Consider the following 7,285-nt stretch of genomic DNA (forward strand, 5'->3'; position numbering starts at 1 on the left):
GATTCCAGTCTACTGTCAGTACAAAGCATCTGTCGTACCAATAGCACAAGCAGAATATTTTCATACAATAAGTTCAAGCATTATTACAGAAAGAAACAAATATTTCCTTTATGTTGTCCAAATGTCAAGCAATGAATTACTTTTGGAGTGCAGTGACTGTTGCTATGTAAGAAAAAGTGATGTACAAACAAAATATAATTTGTTGCAAATAACTGTGTTTAATAATTTTGTACCTAAAAGTTAGAGTAGTACAAAATTCATCTTTATTTATGTAAGCTTTATTTTGACACCACAATAATGGGAGATGGACGATTTCATCCGTTTTATCAGTTTTCATGTTTAAAATAAATTTTGAGATTATGTTATGCAAACAACAATTGTGCTAAGCAAGCTCCCACAGTGTTATCCACTGAGTATTTGAGTATAGGGACTAGGAAGGTCACTGATTTGAAACCCAGTCTCTAGTGATCTCAGCCATAGTGATGCTCAGTAGTCCACAATGCGCTGCAGTATCCCAGGGTTAAGGAAGTGAAACCTGACCAGGGATCCTGCCCCTGATCACTACCCATTGATTCCTGCTGGAAGTGCTCATATGGACTGGATTGTGTTAGATTGCCTGATGATACTGTTAAGACTCACACGTGAATAATGGCAGCTTGAGCAAGGTATAGTAGAGGGCCAATGCCTGTGAAATCAAATGACAGTAAAGAGTCAATCGCTTCAGAAAAGGAAGGGGGGGGGAAATTGATGGAGAAAATATGGTTAAAAAAATAAAGATAAGCGATCAGATCACAGATGCTATTTTATCTCATGGTGTGTGTAGATATTCTAGAAAAAAGAAAGTCTTGCATTTATATAGCACCTCTCATGACCACCGGACATCCAAAAGTGCTTTACAGTAAATGAAGTACTCTTTTTTTCAAACAACAACTTGTTTCGAACAACAACTTGCATTTGTAATAGTGCATTTAAAGTAATGAAAGGTCCCAAGACACTTCACATTGGAGAAAGTAGATCATGCAGTAATAGAAGAATTTAGAGAATTGTCTAATCCATAATCAAAACAATAGATTTTGAGGAGCCTTTTAAAAGCAGGAAGTGATGTACCAATGCAAAGAAATTTAGGGAGGGAGTTCCAGACAGTAGGGCCTAGATATTTCAAACTCTGCACCAAGTGAGGAGCATCAGGAGGGAGAGAGGCACAGGAAACCAGAATCAGAGGACAATAGGGCACAAGTTGGAACACGTTTATCTCAAGAAGGCTGGAATACAAAGGGGTGGAAGTTATATTACAGCTGCACAGAGCTCTGGTTAGAGCCTATTTAGAATACTGTGTTCAGTTCTGGGCACCGCACCTCAGGAAGGATATATTGGCCTTGGAGGGGGTGCAGTACAGATTCACCAGAAAGATACTGGGGCTAAAAGGGTTAAATTATGAGGACACGTTGCATAGACTAGGCTTGTATTCCCTTGAATATAGAAGATTAAGGGGTGATCAAATTGAAGTGGTTAAGATGATTAAAGAAATTGATAGGGTAGATAGAAAGAAAGGGTGAGAAATTGGACACTGTAGCGCCATTTTTTTAGGCACTACACAGCCTCCTAACTTTCGAAAATGGTGTCCAAGGTGCACACGCACACTTCTGACAGGGTGTGCACCAGACACCATCGTGGTAAAGGAATTTGAGCATGCGCACCTAATGACCGCCAGCAGCATGCAGAGCAGGCAGATTATGATGTCAATCAGTGTACAACACTGATTTGATGCCAGCACTGCCATTTTTGAATACCATGCTCTTGGTTTTGCCCTGTCTTAACCTCACACAGCTGAACATGATGTTAAATGGCTTGAAGGACCCCCACTAGCGCTACTTAAATGGATGATGGACTACTTATAGGTTAGTTGTTGGATTGTGTCTTCTGGCTGCTGGTGCATTTGTATAGGCTAGAAATGTGGCTCCTGTCTGATTTTTCAGTGCTACGGGTTCCATTTTGTGTCAGAAATGGCATCTGCACCATGCTCGCACACTTCTGATGCGGACCGCACCAGAGGGCACCTTGGTGAGGGCGGTAGGGCAGGCGTTAGAGCATGCGCCTGAAGTATGTTGAATGGGCAGATCGTGACATCAATTAGCGTGCAATGCTGATTTGACGCCATCACAGCCATTTTTGTCTTCAATGCTGGAGCTAACGCCCTGTCTTAACCTCGCAGAGCTGAACATGCATTCAGCAACAGTAAGGACCACCCACCAGTGATATTTAAAGGGATCAGATTAGTTGCTGATTGTCCTCTACTAGCTCTGTGTAAGTGTTTGGACTTTCCAGAGTTGTTTAAAGTTGGCGAAGTGACAGGGAGTGGTGCTGCCACTGGAAAAGGCTTTGCTTCTGACTTCAAGGGTTCTGGTTAGAGTACTTGCTCCCAGTCATGGGTGTTCTAGTTGTCATCCCCCTTGACCTGCAGCATAATGGAGATGAAGCTGAGGCAGCAAAGAAGAGGAAAAACTGCTCACAGAGGTCAGAGGAGGAGAGGGAGAAGGGCTCTCAGCAGGAGGCCTTACCCACCTAAGCCAGGAGCAGTGTGTGAGGCATCTGCGTTTTACGAAGGAGATGCTCACAGAACTCTGCCACCTCTTGCAACCAGACCTGCAATCTCAGACCAGGGCAAGGACAACGCTGCCAGTGCCTGTGAAGGTGACCGTGGCCCTGAATTTCTTCACGTCGTGATCCTTCCAGGCTGGAGCAGGCGACATCTGTAACATCTCCCAGTTTACCGTCCACTGCTGCATAAGAGAGGTGACATAAGCTCTTTATGCCAGAAGAGGGGATTAATTGTCTTCTCTCTGACCAGAAAGAAGCAGACAGCGCGTGCATGTGGCTTTGCCAGGATAGCGGACTTCCCCATGGTACAGGGTGCCATCGACTGCACGCATGTGACTTTGCGGGCACCGCATCTAAGTGCTAAAGTGTACCACAACCACAAAGGTTACTATGCGTTGAATGTGCAGTTGATGTGCGACCATGCTCAACACATCATGATGGTGAATGCCCAGTATCCTGGCAGCAGTCATGTTGCTTTTATTCTGTGCCAGTCCACTGTTCCTTCAGTTTTTCAGCCACCAAGACAAACCAGAGAGTGGCTACTGGGTGACAAGGGCTAGCCGCTGAACACCTGGCTCAAGACTCTGTTGCGGAACCCATGCACACATGGACAGCATGCATATAATGAATGTTGCCACACAGAATCTGATAGAGCAGACCATGGGCTTCCCTGCAGTACTCACCAGAGTGAGTCTCAAGATTCATCGTGGTTTGCTGCATGCACAACATCACCATAATGAGGGGACAACCTTTGCCACCAGACATATGGCGAACAGCTGAGGAGGAAGAGGAAGAGGAGGAGGAGGAGAAGGAAGAGGAGGAAGTGGAAGAGGAGTAAGCGGAAGGAAGGAGACAATTCAGACAGCCCCTTTCTGCCTGGGCTGTCCGTGATTGACTCATCCGACTGCAGTACCAGCGAATGCAACCCCAATTCCCCATTCAACAATAGCCCCACACCTTACCTAAGTCAACTAATCACCCTTGTGAATTCCCTCAGTGCCTGTCTTCAGTGTACCTTTGCCTGTCGTGGTGCTCCTACAAAGTGCTACCTCGGTGGCTGCAGCATGGCCGGTGGAAGGCTGCTGGCTTTCAGTGGGTGAGACTGCAGATGGCCTTGCAGGTTGACCTTGAGTAGCTCTGGGCCTAGAAGGTCTGGCTTTAGACTGTATCATCTCAGCATGGATGGCAGCAGCTGGGCTGGACAGGCAAAAGCAAGTGCATTGGCGGAGTGGCAGTGATGGGAGTGTGAATGCTGTCATCCTGAAAGAGGACAACAAAAACAACTTGTATTTATATAGTGCCTTTAACCTAGTAAAACATCCCAAGGTGCTTCACGGGAGTGTTATTAAACAAAGATGTGACACCGAGTCACATAAGAAATATAGGCAGATGACCAAAAGCTTGGTCAAAGAGGTAGGCTTTAAGGAGCATCTTAAAGGAGGAAAGAGAGATAGCGAGGCGGAGAGGTTTAGGGAGGGAATTCCAGAGCTTAGGGCTGAGGCAGCTGAAGGCACGGCCACCAATGGTTGAGCGATTATAATCAGGGATGCTCAAGAGACCAGAATTAGAGGAGCGTAGATATCTCGGTGGGTTGTAGGGCTGAAGTAGATTACAGAGATAGGGAGGGGCGAGGCCATGGAGGGATTTGAAAACAAGTAAGAGAATTTTAAGATCGAGGCATTGCTTAACCAGGAGCTAATGTAGGTCAGAGAGGACAGGTGTGAAGGGTGAACGGGACTTGGTGTGAGTGAGGACAAGGGCAGCTGAACTTTGGATGATTTCAAGTTTACATAGGGTAGAATGTGGGAGGCCAGCCAGGAGTGCATTGGAATAGTCAAGTCTAGAGGTAACAAAGGCATGGATGAGGGTTTCAGCAGCAGATGAACTGAGGCAGGGGTGGAGACTGGCAATATTACTGAGGTGGAAATAGGCAGTTTTAGTTATGCTGTGGATATTTTGTCGGGAGCTCATTTCAGGGTCAAATATGACACCAAGGTTGCGAACAGTGTGGTTCAGCTTCAGACAGATGCTAGGAGAGGGATGGAGTCAGTGTCTAGGGAAGGGAGTTTGTGGTGGGGACTGAAGACAATGGCTTCAGTCTTCCCAATATTTAATTGGAGAAAATTTCTGCACATCCAGCACCAGATGTCAGACAATCAGTCTGACAATTTAGAGACCGTGGAGGGGTCAAGGGAAGAGGTGGTGAGGTAGAGCTTGGTGTCATCAGCGTACATGTGGAAACTGACGCTGTGTTTTCGGATGATATCACCAAGAAACAGCATGTAGATGAGAAATAGGAGGAGGGCAAGGATAGATCCTTGGGGGACACCAGAGGTAATGAATGATGTGGGAACAGGAAGAGAAGTCATTGCAGGTGATTTTCTGGCTACAATTAGATAGATAAGAATGGAACCAGGTGAGTGCAGTCCCACCCAGCTGGACAACGGTGGAGAGGCTTTGGGGGAGGATGGACTGCTCAACCATGTCAAAGGCTGCAGACAGGTCGAGAAGGACAAGGAGGGATAGTTTACCTTTGTCACATTCACAAAGGATGTCATTTGTGACTTTGATGAGAGCCGTTTCGATACTATGACAGGGGCGGAAACTGGATTGGAGGGATTCAAACATGGAGTTTCGGGAAAGATGGGCACGGATTTGGGAGGCGACAACACATTCAAGGACATTGGAGTGGAAAGGGAGGTTGGAGATGGGGCGGTAGTTTGCAAGGGTTATTTTTTTGAGGAGAGGGGTGATGACAGCAGATTTGAAGGAGAGGGGGACAGTACCTGAGGAGAGAGAACCATTAACAATGTCAGCCAACACGGGAGCCAGAAAAGGAAGTTGGGTGGTTAGCAGTTTTGTGGGAATAGGGTTGTTGGAGCAGGAAGTGGGTCTCATGGACAAGATGAGCATGGAGAGGTCATGAGGGGAGATAGGAGAGAAACTGGAGAAAGATGCGAGTTCAGGGCTTGGGCAGGGGTGGTCCTTAGAGGCAGTTTAGTAAAGGACAGCAGATTCATGCTCCACAGAGCCACTCCCCTGGGGTGGCGCCTCAGCATTCCTAGCTATCTGTTGGAGGACAGATTGCTGGACTGCTGTGACACCCTGCAAGCCCCTTTCCACACTGGTAAATGCAACCATGATGGCAGGAATTTGAGCTTGCATGGCAGTAACCTGAGCCTGCATGAGAGCAGTCTGAGCTTGCATGACAGAAGTAAGTCTGAGCTTCTACTGCAGCATCCAGACATTGGGTGGCTACTGCTTGTGCTGCAATGGAAGCTGAGACATTGGCTTCATGATTGTGTTCACAAGTGCTCTAATGGAGGTGCAAAGGATGGGCTCCAAGCTCTGTGCAAAGCCCTGTGCAAGATTGGCACTGAACTCCTCCATGCTCCTTGATTTGTACTCAGGCTTTCTGGCAGGCCTGCCAATGCACCGAACATTTCTTTGTGCATACCCATCAGCATTCTTCTGTAGGCCGCCCCATCAAATTCCTCAACTGAATCCTCTGCAGTAGAACTCGTGTGTGACCTCGCCCTCCGGGGAGCTGGCACCTGCGCTACACCTCCCCCTGTCCCTGCCATGCTTGATGACTCACCGTGTGCAGATCCGGCCTCTAACCTACGCAGAGTGTCAGCATCTGAGCTGGTGGCTGCGAGTGTGAAATCGAGTGACGGTGCTCTGTCTTCATCCTCAGTGCCTTGGTGCTCTTCTATCTTGTGCTCCTCCACCAGTGCCTGGCCAGGTGGCAGTTCTTGACTATCTGAAAGGAGAAAGGCACAAGGGTAGGGTTCTGGTGAGGAGAGTTTTGGGGATGCAAGAAGTGCATGCTTACACCATGTGCAGTTTGTAAATCATGAGAGATTGTGGGATGAGGGGTAAGTGGGATGTTATAAGGAGGATTATGTATGAGGATAGCGTCACCTTGTATTCTTTCAGCCCCACCACAGCAATGGGCCTCCCAATAATGGCCAGCCCCATCTTCTCCAATGGGGTAAGGTTATGCAGGCACGCCAGTCCACCACCGGTTAGGTCCTGCTGGTGCCATTTGTGAGTCACCTTGTCATGCAAGAGAAAGGGAAGTGTGTCAGTGAGTGTCAGTGGTGCAATGTGTTTGGGTGATATGCCTGTCATGGTTGAATAGCTGACAGTGTGTGCAAGCTGTGAGATGTGGGTGTAAGGCTTGCAACAGTGGTAAGTGTGCGAGGGTGAGGTGAAGCTATGAATTTGAGGTGAGAGTCATGTTTAGTAGAGATTGCCGGCAGGTGAGTGATGGGGGTGTGTTGCATTGAGTAGTGTGTGAGGCTAGTTGTGCAGATGGAGGGATATGGCATTGAAGATGAATTCACTGACCTCAACTACTCGTGTGAAGTCATTAAACTTTTTCCTGCACTACATTTTGGTCCTTGGGGCTATACTGCCAGCATTCACAACAGCTTTCTGCTCACATTGCCTTTTATGCATTTGCCTGGATCTTCTGGCATCCTGAGCAGCTCTTAGTTAGGTCTTTGATTTGTTGATCGATTCCCGGCCACCACACATAAGCCCTAGCAAGGCTTTTCATTTTCACTCCCCACAGATGACCTTCATGTAGCTCATTTAGCACTCTCTCCCTTAACTTGGGTGGAATCACCACTCTGGATCCACACATCACTGTCCCCTGGCATACTGACAGCTGTTCTCTTCT

The sequence above is a fragment of the Somniosus microcephalus genome, chromosome 10 (assembly GCF_052327205.1).
Source record: "Somniosus microcephalus isolate GS21.2 chromosome 10, FLI_Smic_1.0, whole genome shotgun sequence".
Lineage (NCBI taxonomy): Eukaryota > Metazoa > Chordata > Chondrichthyes > Squaliformes > Somniosidae > Somniosus > Somniosus microcephalus.